Raw genomic sequence first — 15,536 nt, 5'->3', positions numbered from 1 at the left:
TAAATGCTACCTCCTCTATGAAGCATTATCTGACTTTTCCAGACATCTGTAGACCTTTTTTCCCCTAGGCTCCCACATCATACTTCAAAATATACCCTAGAATATCACATTTTTTCTTTGTTTTCAGACCATTTTTCCCTAAATAATCCAATATTTGTTGACTAGGATTAGCATAAATAGAAGATTAAACAAGATCTGAATTCACTTCCACAGGTATCAAATAGTTATTTCATTGTAAACCATGAAGACTTCTTAACCATAAGCCTGTACTTTCTCAAGGTAAAATAGCAGTTAGCTATGTATGGAAACATCAAAATTTAAAAGGTTGTTATTGTGCTATACTAAAAGTGAGTTCCTAAATATATTTTTCCTGTTTGTCTTTTAAAGTCACTCCAAGTCATGCTTTCCTTACTTTAACTTTCAGAGTTAAACAAAATGTCCAGATAAAGATCAGTGATTGTGAAGTTAAACACATTTATTTATTCATTGACTATTTATCAAATATCTACTATGTTCACATCTACAATTGTGAAGAAAATGGACATAGTCTGCCCCTGCACTCATGAAACTTATCATCTAGTGGAGGAAAAGATTACAAATTAGAGATAGATAATATCAGTTAATGAAGAGTTTATAAATAAAAGTCATCAGGATAAGAGAGTAAAATTTAATGGGGAGGGTAAATATGTGGCTATTTTAGATAAAAGGGCATCCTATAGAAGATTGTATTTAAGAAAAATCTAAAGGTAGAGAGTGAGTAATGCCATTACTGGAAAGAAGAGCGGCAGGGTCATCAAGTCCAAAATCCCAGGATATGAGAGATTTCATCACAAGGAAAAAATTTTTCTATTTATTTAATCTTATTTTTTTATTTCCCCAATATATTATTTTTTCTACTGTACAGCATAGTGACCCAGTTACACATACATATATACATTCTTTTTTCTCACATTATCAGGCTCCATCATAAGTGACTAGATAAAGTTCCCAGTGCTACACAGCAGGATCTCATTGCTTATCCATTCCAAATGCAATAGTTTGGATCTATTAACCCCAAATTCCCAGTCCATACCACTCCCCCTTGGCAACCACAAGTCTATTCTCCAAGTCCATGATTTTCTTTCCTGTGGAAAAGTTCACCTGTGCCATATATTAGATTCCAGATATAAGTGATGTTATATGGCATCTGTCTTTCTCTTTCTGACTTACTTCACTCAGGATGAGAGTCTCTAGCTCCATCCATGTTGCTGCAAATGGCATTATGTCATTCTTTTTTATGGCTGAGTAGTATTCCATTGTGTATATATACCACCTCTTCCAAATCCAATCATCTGTCGATGGACATTTGGGTTGTTTCCAAGTCTTGGCTATTGTGAATAGTGCTGCAATGAACATGCGGGTGCATGTGTCTTTTTCAAGGAAAGCTTTGTCTGGATATGTGCCCAGGAGTGGGATTTCTGGGTCAGATGGTAGTTCTACACATAGTTTTCTAAGGTATCTCCATACTGTTTTCCATAGTGGTTGCACCAGCTTACATTCCCACCAACAGTGCAGGAGGGCTCCCTTTTCTCCACACCCCCTCCAGCAGTTGTTCTTTGTGGACTTCTTAATGATGGTCATTCTGACTGGTGTGAGGTGGTATCTCATGGTAGTTTTGATTTGCATTTCTCTAATAATCAGTGATGTTGAGCATTTTTCATCTGCTTGTTGACCATCTGTATACCTTCCTTGGAGAAATGTCTATTCGGGTCTTTTGCCCATTTTTCAATTGGATTGTTGGCTTTTTTGCTGTTGGGTTGTTTAAGTTGAATGCATATTTTAGAGATTAAGCCCTTGTCAGTTGCATCATTTGATTTCTTTAATTTTCTATCTGTATCAGATGATGGATTTTTACTAAACTGACTGAGTAATCATTTCATGATATATATAACTCAAATCATTATACTGTATACCTTAAACTTATATTGCTATATGTCAATTATATCTCAATAAAACTGGAAGAAAATTTTTTTAAAAAGACCAGGATAGAGGAAGAATTTGTGGTAACCTAGCAATGGCAAAGTAGATAGAATGGCTAGAATGAAGTAAGCCTGAGGGAGCCTGGTACAAGATATCCCAGAAGTAGCAGGGATTCAGATCATATATAACTTTTTAGGTCATGGTAAAATCTTTGGACTTTATTCTAGAAATGATAGAAAGTCATTTGAATATTTTTTGCAGAGAAATTATATGATTTAACTTATATATTTTTGGAAACTATCTTAGTCATCTCAAGCTGCCACAACAATATATCATAGAGTGAGTGGCTTAAACAACACAAATCTATTTCTCACTGGAGATTGGAAATCCAAGATTAAAATGGTAGCAGAGTAGGTGTCTAGTGAGAGCACTTTCCTTGGATTTCAGTCCTTTCCTTTTTGTGTCTTCAAATGGCCTTTCTTCCATGCATGCATGTGTGTGGGAAGAAGAAAGAGAGGGAGCTCTCTGTTATCTCTTCTTATAAGGGCACTTATCCCATTATATGGGCCCTATCCTCATGACTTCATCTAAGCCTAATTACGTCCAAAAGTCCTCATTCAAATACCATCACATTTTGGGGTTAGGGCTTCAACACATGAATTTTAGGGGAACATAATTCAGTTAATATCAGAAAGAGTAATCTGAATATTGTGTGGAGAATAGACTCTCAGGGGAGAAAAGTGGAAATAATATAACTAGCCGGAAATTTATTTCAATAATCTAGGTAAAAGATAATAGTGGCCTGGACATGGATAGAAGTGTGGGTAGCAATGAAAGGTAAAGATATTTTAGACACATTTTAAAGGTAGAGCCCATAGATTTGCTAATAAGCTGTATGTGGATTATGAAGGAAACTGTCAAGAATGACTCCAAGGGTCTGGTCTGAACAACTAGTGAACATTGGTGTCATTTACTACAATAGGAAATACTGGGAAAAGATAGTTTGGGTTGGAAGGGTGGAATCAGGAACTCAATTTTGAGTGTGTTAGGTGTAAGTTGCCAAGCAGGTAGTGGACTATATCAATCTAGAGCCCACAGAATAGGTCTACAATGAATATATAAATTTAGGAGCCATTAGGTTATAGATGATGATAACTTGGGGTTGCCAAGGGGGGTGGGTGAGGGAAAGGGATGGACTAGGAATTTGGTGTTATTAGGTGCATTTAGAATGGATAAGCAATGATGTCCTACTGTATAGCATAGGGAATTATATCCAGTCTCCTGGGATAGAACATGATGAAAGATAATATGAGAAAAAGAATGTGTGTATGTGTGTGTGTGTATACATGTATGATTGGGTCATTTTACTAACAGCAGAAATTGGCACAACACTGTAAACCAACTACACTTTAATTTTAAAAACTTTAAAAAAGAAGATCAAGGGATGATACCACCTATGTAAAAAATGTAGATAAAGAAGAAAATAGAACGAAGGATAAGCCCTGGGGCACTGTACCATTTTAGTGGGATGAGGGTAGAGAAAGAGAATCTAGAAAATAAGACAGATGGAACAGCTAGTGAGGTAACATAAAAAAAGGGGGAAAAACAGAATAATGTGGTTTACTAAAATCCAGGTGAATAAAGGATATCAACTGTACCAGTAATCATCTGTACCAGTGCTGTGAGAGGTCAAGTAAATTACAGCTGAAAATTTACCATTGGAGTTGAAAACATAAGCCCCATGGCCTTTATTAATAACAGTTGTCAAAATGTAAATGAACTTGATGAGCAGTAGCCACCACTGGAGAGAATTTAAATGGAAAAAGGATAAAATTGCAGGTTAGATAGAAAAGAGAATTTTATCCTGACAATAGTATATGGAACATTAAACATTAACACTGCAAGGCTGTCTCAAAGCCTTCTCAAGAGATCTTTAAAATATGATAGTTAATGATTTAGGGCTGCTGGTAGGAGAATTATTCAAAGATACTCCTGCAAGGAGGTATGGGCTAGATTTTCTACAGATCATTTTCAGCTTTCAGGAAACTTACTATCCTTTATGCAAACCAATGGTTTTTTACAGAGCTGCCAATTAAGATTCTAGTTCACTTTTACAGATCTCTGTGCATGGAAATGTTCATAAGGTTTAACCCACATTTTTTTTAATGGGTAAGTTCAGTGTTAGAAGAAAATAAAAGACTGAGCAGTGGTGTAACAAGGGAAAGAAGAGAACTCTTCTTGTATATCTAAATACTGGGGAGTATATTACTCATAACTGCTTATAATGAGATGATGCCCAGTGTGAAGTGACTACTTTTGACTCCAACTAATAGTAAATGCATTCACAATTTCTTGGTCCAGGGATGATAATAGATTTAACAAAACATTTTAATGAAAATCAAAAATCTGTTATACTTGATTGAATGTTAGTCAAATTTATTGCTTTGGTCCAGTATTATACAGATGGGGTTAGACACAGACCAGATTTCTTTATTCATATATCAATGATGAAAGAAACATAAGGTCATAAAGTCACAGAATATGTTTATAGTTATATGCCCTCTTACTAAGAGACACAACTCTAGTGAAATGACTCAAATAAAATTTGTTTAAATAAATGTCCATCATTCCTAAAAGATTCGAGAGGTATTTTTGCTGGTGAAATGAATTTCTCTTGACTATAAATTTTCTGTGCTGATCATATTTTTCACCCAAGCCTGAAGTCTGTCCAAAAAATACCCTATTATACATTTGTTTGTGCAAACAAAATAAAACATTATTAAAGAGTCTTACTTAATGTTATACACAAAGATTTTATGTGTGTGACTCTTAGGTTCTGGCTAGATTATTCATCAAATAAGAAATACAAATGACTAACACCTAATAATAGGTGTGGGACATCAGGAGCTCTCACTAATTACTCGTGGGAAGGCAAAAATGATAGAGCGACTTTGGAGGACACGGTAGTTTTTTTTACAAAACTAAACATAGATGTCACATGATCCAGCAATTTTCTTCCCTAATATTTACCCAAATGAATAAAAAACATGCCTCTATAAAACTTGCATGCATATATTTAAAGTAACTTTATTCATAACTGCAAAAACTTGGAAACAACCAAGTTGTGCTTCACTAGGTGACTGGATAAAAAGTCTTACATCCATACAAAAGAATACTATTCATTGATAAAAAGAAATGAGTTATCAGGGAAATGAGCCATTGACTGAAAGTGGTGAGCAGCCTATCAAAGCATCAGAAGGATGACCTAAAAGGGTCAATTCACAAAGACTGGAAAAAGGGGAGAAGAGATGGCAGTGGAGAAGGACTCACCTCCTCTCAATAAAACACCCAAATCACAGCTAACTACCAAACAATCATCATTAAAAAAGACAAACTTATCAAAAAAAAAGAGAGAGAGAAATTCTATATCCAAAGCAAAGAAGACATTATAAAGAGAAGGTAGGAAGCACACTTTCATGATATAATTAAGTCCCATACCTGCCAGGTGGGCAACTCACAAAATGGAAAATAATTATATCACGGAGGTCCTCCTACAAAAGTGAGAGTTCAGAGACCCACATCAGGATCCTGAGCCTGAGATCCTGGCCTCAGGAGGAGGAACCCCCAGAGCACTTGACTTTGAAGTTCAGTGGTGCTTGAGTGAAGGAGCTCCACACACTGGAGAAAACAGTGACTCCACGCTTGGAGGACATATGCAAGTTTTCATGTGCCCTGGGACCCAGAGCAAAGAAGTGACTCCACATGGGCCAGACCTACCTGTAGGTCTTGGAGGGTCTCATGGGGAGGCAAGGGTCAGCTGTGGCTTATTGTGGGGGGAAAGGACACTGGTAGCAAAGAACTCAGGGAATATTCATTGGTGTTAGCTGTCCTGGAGGTCGCCATTTTGGCACCAAGACACAGCCCCCCAACAGCCTGTGGACTCCAATGCTGGGATGCCTCAGGCCAAACAACCATCAGGGTGGGAACACAGCCCCTCCCATCAGCAGATTAGCTGCTTAAAGTCTTCCTGAGCACACAGCTGCATCCAAACAAGCACTTTTACATGGCCTCGCCCACCAGAGGGACAAGAGCAAACACCACTCACCTGTGGGCAGGCACCAGTCCCTCCCACCAGGAAGTCTGAACTAGCTTCTGGACCAATCTAACACACCAGGAGACAGGCACCAGAAGCAAGAGGAATTATAGTCCAGCAGCCTGAGAAACAGAGAACATAAACACAGAAAGTTAGATAAAATGAGGTGACAGAGAAATATGTTTCAGCTGATGAAACAAGATAAAACCCCAGAACAACAATTAAGTGGAGACAGGCAATCTTCCTGAAAAAGAATTCAGAGTAATGATAGCAAAGATGATCCAAGAACTAGGAAAAAGAATGGAGGCATGGATGGAGAAATTACAAGAAATGTTTAACAAAGAGCTAGAAGATTTAAAGAACAAACAGAAATGAAAAATAAATAACTGAAATGAAAGCACACTAGAAGGAATCAATAATAGAATAACTGAGGCAGAAGAAGTAATAAGTGAGCTGGAAGACAGAGTGGTGGAAATGACTTCCATGGAACAGAATTAAAGAAAAATAATGAAAAGAAATTAAGACAGTCTCAGAGACTTCTGGAGCAACATTAAATGCACCAACATTTGCATCATAGGGGTCCCAGAAGGAGAAGACATAGAGAAAGGGCCTGAGAAAATATTTGAAGAGATTATATCCAAAAACTTCCCTAACATGGGAAAGGAAACACTAAAGTCAAGGAAGGGCAGAAAATCCCATACAGGACAAACCCAAAGAGGAACATTCTGAGGCACATATTAATCAAACTGACAAAAATTAAAGACAAAGAGAAAATACTAAAAGCAACAAGGGAAAAGCAACAAATAACATACAAGGGAATCCCCATAAGGCTTTCAGCTGATTTTTCAGCAGAAATTCTACAGGCCAGAAAGGAGTAGCACAATCTATTTAAAGTGATAAAAGAAAAAAACCTACACCAAGAGTACTCATTCATATTTAATGGGGAAATAAAAAGCTTTACAGAAAAGCCTTTTGAGAAGTCAGCACCATGAAGCCAAATGCTAAAGGAACTTCTCTAGATTAAAAAGAAAAGAGGCCACAACTAGAAACAAGAAGATTATGAAGAGAAAAGCTCAACAATAAATGCCCACTTATAGTAAAGGTAGAAAGTCATCCACACACAAATATGATATCACAACCAGCAATCATGAGAGGAGTACAAATGCAGGATATTGGGAAAATATTTGAAATTAAGATATCAGCAGCTTAAAAAAATTCTGTACATATATAGACTGCTACAAAACCTTTTGGTAAATGCAAACCAAAAATCTACTATATATACACACACAAAGGAAAAAGGAATCCAAACATAGCAATAAAGATAGTCATCAAATCATAAGAAAAGAGAAAAGAGGAAGGTAAGAAAAAAGACCTACAAAAACAAATCCAAAACAATTAACAAAATAGCAATAAGAACATACATGTCAATAATTACTTTAAGAGTTACTGTCGTGGCTCAGGGGTTAACAAATCCAATTAGGAACCATGAGGTTGCAGGTTTGATTCCTGGCCTCGCTCAGTGGGTTAAGGATCTGGCATTGCCATGAGCTGTGGTGTAGGTCACAGACATGGCTTGGATCCCACATTACTGTGGCTGTGGTGTAGGCCAGTGGCTACAGCTCTGATTCGACCCCTGTCCTGGGAACCTCCATATGCTGCAGGTGTGGCCCTAGAAAAGATAAAAAAAAATTACTTTAAATATAAACAGATTAAATGCTCCAAACAAGACAAATACTGGCTGAATGGATATAAAACAAGACCTATATTTCTGTTATTTACAAGAGACACACTTCAGATCTAGGGACACACACAGACTGAAAATGAGGGGACAGAAAAAGGTATCCCATGCATATGGAAATCAAAAGAAAGCTAGAGCAACAATATTCATATCAGACAAATCAGACTGTAAATAAATACTCTTACAAGACACAAAGAACACTACATAATGATCAAGGGATCAATCCAAAAAGAAGATAAAACAATTCTAAATATATATGCACAGAACATAGGAACACATCAATATATAAACCAATTGCTAACATCCATAAAAGGAGAAACTGACAGTAACATAATATTAATGCAGAACATTAACACCCCACTTACATCAATGGACAGATCATCAAGACAGAAAATCATTAAGGAAACACAGGCCTTAAATGACACAAGAGAGGAATTCCCACTGTGGCGCAGCAGAAATGAATCTGAGTAGGAACCATGAGGTTGTAGGTTCGATCCCTGGCCTCACTCAGTGGGTTAGGGATCCAGCATTGCCAAGAGCTGTGGTGTAGTTCACAGATGTGGCTCGGATCCAGTGTTGCTGTGGCTCTGGCATAGGCCAGCAGCAACAGCTCCGATTACACCCTAGCTTGGGAACCTCTATTTGACGCAGGTGCGGCCCTAAAAAGACAAAAGACAAAAAAAAATGACACAATAGAGCAAATGGCCTTAATATTTATAGAATACTCCATCTGAAAGCAGCAGAAAACACTTCCTTCTCAAGCACAAGTGGACCCAGGAGAGATCTCATCATGGGTCACTAACCAAGCCTTGGTAAATTTAAAAAAATTGAAATCATATCAAACATTTTTCCTGACCACAACATGACGAGATTAGAAATCATTTACAAAAAAAAAAAAAAAAACCCGTAAAAAAAACCACAAACACATTAAGGTTAAACAATATGTTACTAAACAACAACCTAGAAAAAATAGACAATTTTCTAGAGACCTACATCCTGCCAATACAGAACCAAGAAGAAATAGATCAACTGAAAAGACCAATCACTAGAAATTAAATTGAATATGTAATAAAAATACACCCTAAAAAATAAAAGTCCAGGACCAGATGGCTTCACAGGTGAATTCTACCAAACATACAAAGAGAAACTTATACCCATTCTCCTTAAACGTTTCCAAAGGGGTGAAAAAGAAGGAACACTCCCAAAGACATTCTATGAAGCCACAATCACCCGAGTAGCAAAACCAGACAAAAATATTACCAAAAAGAGAAAATTATAGGCCAATATCTTTGATGATTATAGACACAAAAATTCACAATAAAATTTTAGCCAACCAAATCCAACAACATATAAGAAAGATCATACATCACAACAAAGTGAGATTCATCCCAGGTTCACAACATATGCAAATCAATCACCATACATTAACAAAAGAAAAGTCAAAAACCATATGATCATCTCAATAGATGCAGAAAAAGTGTTTGACAGAGTCCTCCATTCATGACAAAAACTCTTACCAAAGTGGGTATAGAGGGAACATACCTTAACATAATCAAAGCCACTTATGACAAACCCACAGAAAATATAATACTCAATGGAGAAAACCTGAAAGCCTTCCCACTAAAATATGGAACAAGACAAGGATGCCCACTCTCACCACTGTTATGCAACATAGTATTGGAAGTCCTAGCCACAGCAACCAGACAAACAAAAGAAATAAAAGTCATCCAAATTGGAAGAGAAGAGGTAAAACTGTCACTGTATGCAGACGACATGATACTATATACAGCAAACACCAAGGACTCAATCCAAAAACTACTTGAACTGATCAACAAATTCAGCAAAGAAGCAGGATATAAGATTAACATTCAGAAATCAGTCACATTTATGTATACCAACAATGAAATATTAGAAAAGGAATACAAAAATACAACACCTTTTAAAATTGCACTCCCCAAAATGAAATACCTGGAATACACCTGACCAAGGAGGAGAAAGGCTTACATGCTGAGAACTATAAAACATTAATCAAGGAAATTAAAGAGGATGCAAAGCAATAGAAAGATATTCCATGCTCCTGGGTTAGAAAAATTAATATTGTAAAAATGGCCATACTACCCAAAGCAATCTACAGATTCAATGCAATCCCTATCAAATTACCTGTGACATTTTTCATAAAACTATAACAAACAATCCAAAAATTTATATGGAACCATAAAAGACGCTGAATTGCCACAGCAATTCTGAGGAACAAAAACCAAGCAGGATGCATAACTCTCCCAGACTTCAGGCACTATTACAAAGCCACAGTTATCAAGACAGTGTGGTACTGGTACCAAAACAGACATACAGACCAATGGAACAGAATAGAGAACCCAGAAATAAACCCAGACACCTATGGTCAATTAATCTTTGACAAAGGAGGCAAGAATATAAAATGGGAAAAATACAATCTTTTCAGCAAGCGGTGCTGGGAAAACTGGACAGCTGCATGTAAATCAATGAAACTGGAACACACCCTCACACCATGCACAAAAATAAACTCAAAATGGCTGAAAGACTTAAGCATAAGACAACACACCATCAAAATCCTAGAAGAGAACATAGGCAATACATTCTCTGACATCAACTGTATAAATGTTCTCTTAGGTCAGTCTCCCAAAGCAACAGAAATAAAAGCAAAAATAAACCAATGGGACCTAATCAAACTGACAAGCTTTTGCACAGCAAAGGAAACCATAAAAATACAAAAAGACAACTTACAGAATGGGAGAAAATAGTTTCAAATGATGAAACTGACAAGGGATTAATCTCTAGAATATATAAACAACATATACATCTCAACAGCAAAAAAGCCAACAACCCAATGAAAAAAATGGCCAAAAGACCTGAATAGACATTTATCTAAAGAAGATATACAGATCACCAACAAGCACATGAAAAAATGCTCAACATCACTGATTATTAGAGAAATGCAAATCAAAACTACCATGAGATACCACCTCACACCAGTCAGAATGACCATCATTAAGAAGTCCACAAAGAACAACTGCTGGAGGGGGTGTGGAGAAAAGGGAGCCCTCCTGCACTGTTGGTGGGAATGTAAATTGGTGCAACCACTATGGAGAACAGTATGGAAGTACCTCAGAAAACTATGCATACCATATGACCCCACAATCCCACTCTTGGGCATATATCCGGACAAAGCTTTCCTTGAAAAAGACACATGCACCCGCATGTTCATTGCAGCACTATTCACAATAGCCAAGACTTGGAAACAACCCAAATGTCCATCGACAGATGATTGGATTTGGAAGAGGTGGTATATATACACAATGGAATACTACTCAGCCATAAAAAAGAATGACATAATGCCATTTGCAGCAACATGGATGGAGCTAGAGACTCTCATCCTGAGTGAAGTAAGTCAGAAAGAGAAAGACAGATGCCATATAACATCACTTATATCTGGAATCTAATGTATGGCACAGGTGAACTTTTCCACAGGAAGGAAAATCATGGACTTGGAGAATAGACTTGTGGTTGCCAAGGGGTAGGGGGAGGGAGTGGTATAGACTGGGAATTTGGGGTTAATAGATCCAAACTATTGCATTTGGAATGGATAAGCAATGAGATCCTGCTGTGTAGCACTGGGAACTTCATCTAGTCACTTATGATGGAGCATGATAATGTGAGAAAAAGAATGTATATATGTATGTGTGACTGAGGCACCTTGCTATACAGTAGAAAATTGAAAGAATACTGTAAACCAGCTATCATGGAAAAAATAAAAATCATTAAAAAAAATCAATATGTTACTAAACAAACCATGGATCACTGAAGAAATAAGGGGAAAAAAATATAGAGACAAATGAAAACATGACAACCCAAAACCTATGGGATGCAATAAAAGCCCTTGTAAGAAGGAAGTTTATAGCATTACAATTTTACTTTAAGAAATAAGAAAAATCTCAAATAAACAACCTAACCTTACACATAAAGCAATTACATAACAAACAAATAAAATTGCTAAAAAGATAACTTCCCACAAAGAAAACTCCAGGTTCAATAGTGTCACTGATGAATTACTCCAAATATTTAAAGAATTGATACCAATCCTTAACAAAATCTTCCCAAAATAGAAGAGAACACTTTTCCTATCATTCTATAAGATCTTGACTGGGAGTTCCCATTGTGGCTCAGTAATGATACCAACTAGTATCCATGAGGATGCAGGTTTGATCCCTGGATTCCCTCAGTGGGTTAAGTATCTGGCATTGCCATGAGTTGTGGTGTAGTTTGCAGATGCAGCTCAGAACCTGCGTTGCTGGCTGTAGCATAAGCTGGCAGCAGCAGCTCCAATTAGACCCCTAGCCTGGGAACATCAAACGTGCCACACATGTGGCCCTAAAAAGCAAAAAACAACAAAAAAAGACCTTGACAAAACTAGACAAAATTATGGCAAGAAAAAAAACTACCAATATCTTTTAATATAGACACAAAATGCACAACAAAATATGAGCAAAGAAAACACAACAATACATAAATGGTTTATGTTTTTTATTTCAAATTGCAATTTTCATTGTTGCAATATAGTAAAGCAATTTACCATTGCACATTAAACTTTTATACTAAAACCTTGCTGTAATTGCTTATTAGTTCCAGGAGGATTTTTTGTTGTTAATTCTCTGGACTTTTCTATGTAGGGAATCATATCATCTACAAATAAAACAGCTTTATTTCTTCCTTCCCAAGCTGTATACATTTTATTTCCTTTTCTTGTCTTCTTGCATTAGAGAAGTCTTCCAGGACAATGTTGTGTAGGAGTGCAAGGCAACAACATTGCCTTGTTCCTGATATTATCAGGAAATCACGTGGTTTCTTATCAAGTATGGTATCATCTGAAGGCTTTTTGCAGGTGTCCTTTATCAAATTGAGGAAAATCTTTATTCATAATTTGCTGAGTTTATTATGAATGGATGTTGGATTTTGCAATGCTTTTTCTGTATCTATTGATATTATATGATTTTTCTTCTTTAGTCTGCTGACATGGAGGATTACATTACTTGAATTTCAACTTCTAAACCAGCCTGCATATATGAAATAAATCTCACTTATACATGTTATTTTTTCTTTTTTATTAAAGTATAGTTGATTTACAATGTTGTACCAATTTCTGCTGTACTGCAAAGTTACATATATATACATATATATTCTTTTTTTATATTATTTTCCATTATGGTCTATCCCAAGAGACTGGTATAGTTCCCTGTGGTATACAGTACAACCTGAATGTTTATCCACTCTAAATGTAATAGTTTGCATCTATTAACACCAAACTCCCAGTCCATACCTCTCCCTCTGTCCTACCCCATGGCAATCTCAAGTAGTGTTCTCTGTCTCTGAGTCTGCTTCTCTTTTGTAGATAGATTCATCTGTGCCATATTTTAGATTCCACATATGTGATATCATATGGTATTTGTCTCTTTATGACTTATTTTACTTAGTATTAGAATCTGTAGTTGCATCCATGTTGCTGCAAATGACATTATTTCATCTTTGTTATGGCTGAGTATTATTCCATTGTATATATGTTCCATATCTTATTAATCTATACATCTGTTGATGGACATTTAGGTTGTTTGCATGTCTTGGCTATTGTGAAAAGTGCTGCTATGAACATAGGGGTGCATGTATCTTTTTGAATTAAGAATTTTGTCTGGATATATTCCTAGGAGTGGGATTGCTGGACCATATGTTATTTCTATGTTTAGTTTTCTGAAGTACCTCCATACTGATTTCCATATTGGTTGTGCCAAATTACATTTCAAATGCTGGACCAGCCTGCACATATGGAATAAATCTCACCTATATATGTTATGCAATTTTTCACACATTGTTGGATTTCATATCCTAATGTTTTGCATTTATGTTTGTAACAGATATTGGTGTATAGTTTTCCTTTTCTATAATGACTTTAACTGATTTTGGTACTACTAACCTCACAGAATGAGTTAGGAAGTATCCCTCTATTATCTCTAGAAGATATTCTGTTTTATTATTCCTTTTCTTCTGCTTACTTAGATTTAATATGCTCTTCTTTTTTCCAGTAAGGAAGCTTGTGTTATTAATTTTAGATCTTTTCTCCTTTCCAATATATGCTGTTTAATCTCCAGGATTGGTTTTTTCTAACTACCTTTCTGTCATTGATTTCTTGTTCAATTCCATTGTGGTCTGAGAGCATATTTTGTGTGATAAACACTCTTTTAAATTTGTTAAGTTGTGTTTTATGACCCAGAATGTGGTTTATCTTGGTATATGCTCTGTGAGCTTGAGAAGAACATTCATTCTGCTCCTATTGGATGAAGTATTTTATAAATGTCAATTATATCCAGTTGATTTATGGTGTTGTTCAGTTCAACTATGTCCTTACTGTTTTTCTGCTGGCAGGATCTGTCAATTACTGATAGAGGGGTGTTGAAGTCTCCAGCTGTAATAGTGGATTCATTTATTTCTCCTTGCTGCTCTATTTGTTTTTGCCTCACATACGTTGATACTGTGTTGTTAGGTGCATACATATTCAGAATCATTATGTTTTCTTGAATAATTGACCCCATTATCATTATACAATGCCCCTCTTTATCTCTTATACTTTTCCTTACTCTGGAGTCTGTTTTGTCTAGACATAATACAAACATTAATTTAACTACTCTAGTTTTCTTTTGATTGCTATTAAAATGGTTTATTTTTCTCTATCACTACACTTTTTTCTATCTGTATTTTTATATTCAATGGGAAATTTCTTATAAACATACATAATTTCTTATAAAGACTAATTTTCATATCCACTCAAGTAGTCTCTGTCTTTTGTGTACTTACATCATTGATGCTGAAAATGTTTACTGACATAGTCAGATTAACATCTTACAATATTTTCCGTTTCTGCATGTTGCCCATATTCTTTCTTTTCTGTCTTCATTTTTTTCTGCCTTATGTAGTTTTAATTGACCATTTTATGATTTTAATTTTTCTCCTTAGTATATTAATTGTATTTCTAGCATTACCATTTGATTCTTTCTTGGAGCTTCCATCTCTCTGCTTACATCTCTTCTTGCATCTTTCCACATTTTCCATTAGATCCCTTAGTTAATAATCATAGTTGTTTTAAATTTACTCATCTTATAATTCCAACATTTCTATGATATCTGAGTCTGGGTTATGATGATAGCTCTGTCTCTTCAAATTATATGTTTCTGTCTGTAGCATGCCTTCTAATATTTTGTTGACAGATAAACATAATGTGCTGAGTAAAAGGAACTGCAGTAAAGAGGCTGTTAGTGTGAGGTTTTATGTTTATCTTGCTAGCATTTATACTGTGTTCACTGTTTGCTGTAGCTATATATGTCAAAGACTAAAATTTCCTCTGGTTTCCTTGTTTTGGTCTCTTCTGTTGTCTTTGGATTTCCATAGATACTTCTCTTTTTTTCGTCTTTTTTTTTTTTTTTGGCCTTTTCTAGAGCCGCTCCCGCGGCATATGGAGGTTCCCAGGCTAGGGGTCCAATTGGAGCTGTAGCCACCAGCCTACGCCAGAGCCACAGCAAAACGGGATCCGAGCCTTGTCTGCGACCTACACACAGCTCATGGCAACGCCAGATCCTTAACCCACTGAGCAAGGGCAGGGATCGAACCTGCAACCTCATGGTTCCTAGTCGGATTTGTTAGCCACTGTGCCACGACGGGAACTCC

This window comes from Phacochoerus africanus, chromosome X, assembly GCF_016906955.1.
Source record: "Phacochoerus africanus isolate WHEZ1 chromosome X, ROS_Pafr_v1, whole genome shotgun sequence".
Classification (NCBI taxonomy): domain Eukaryota; kingdom Metazoa; phylum Chordata; class Mammalia; order Artiodactyla; family Suidae; genus Phacochoerus; species Phacochoerus africanus.
The sequence above is the reverse complement of the archived record's forward strand: the minus strand, read 5'-3'. Positions refer to the sequence as shown.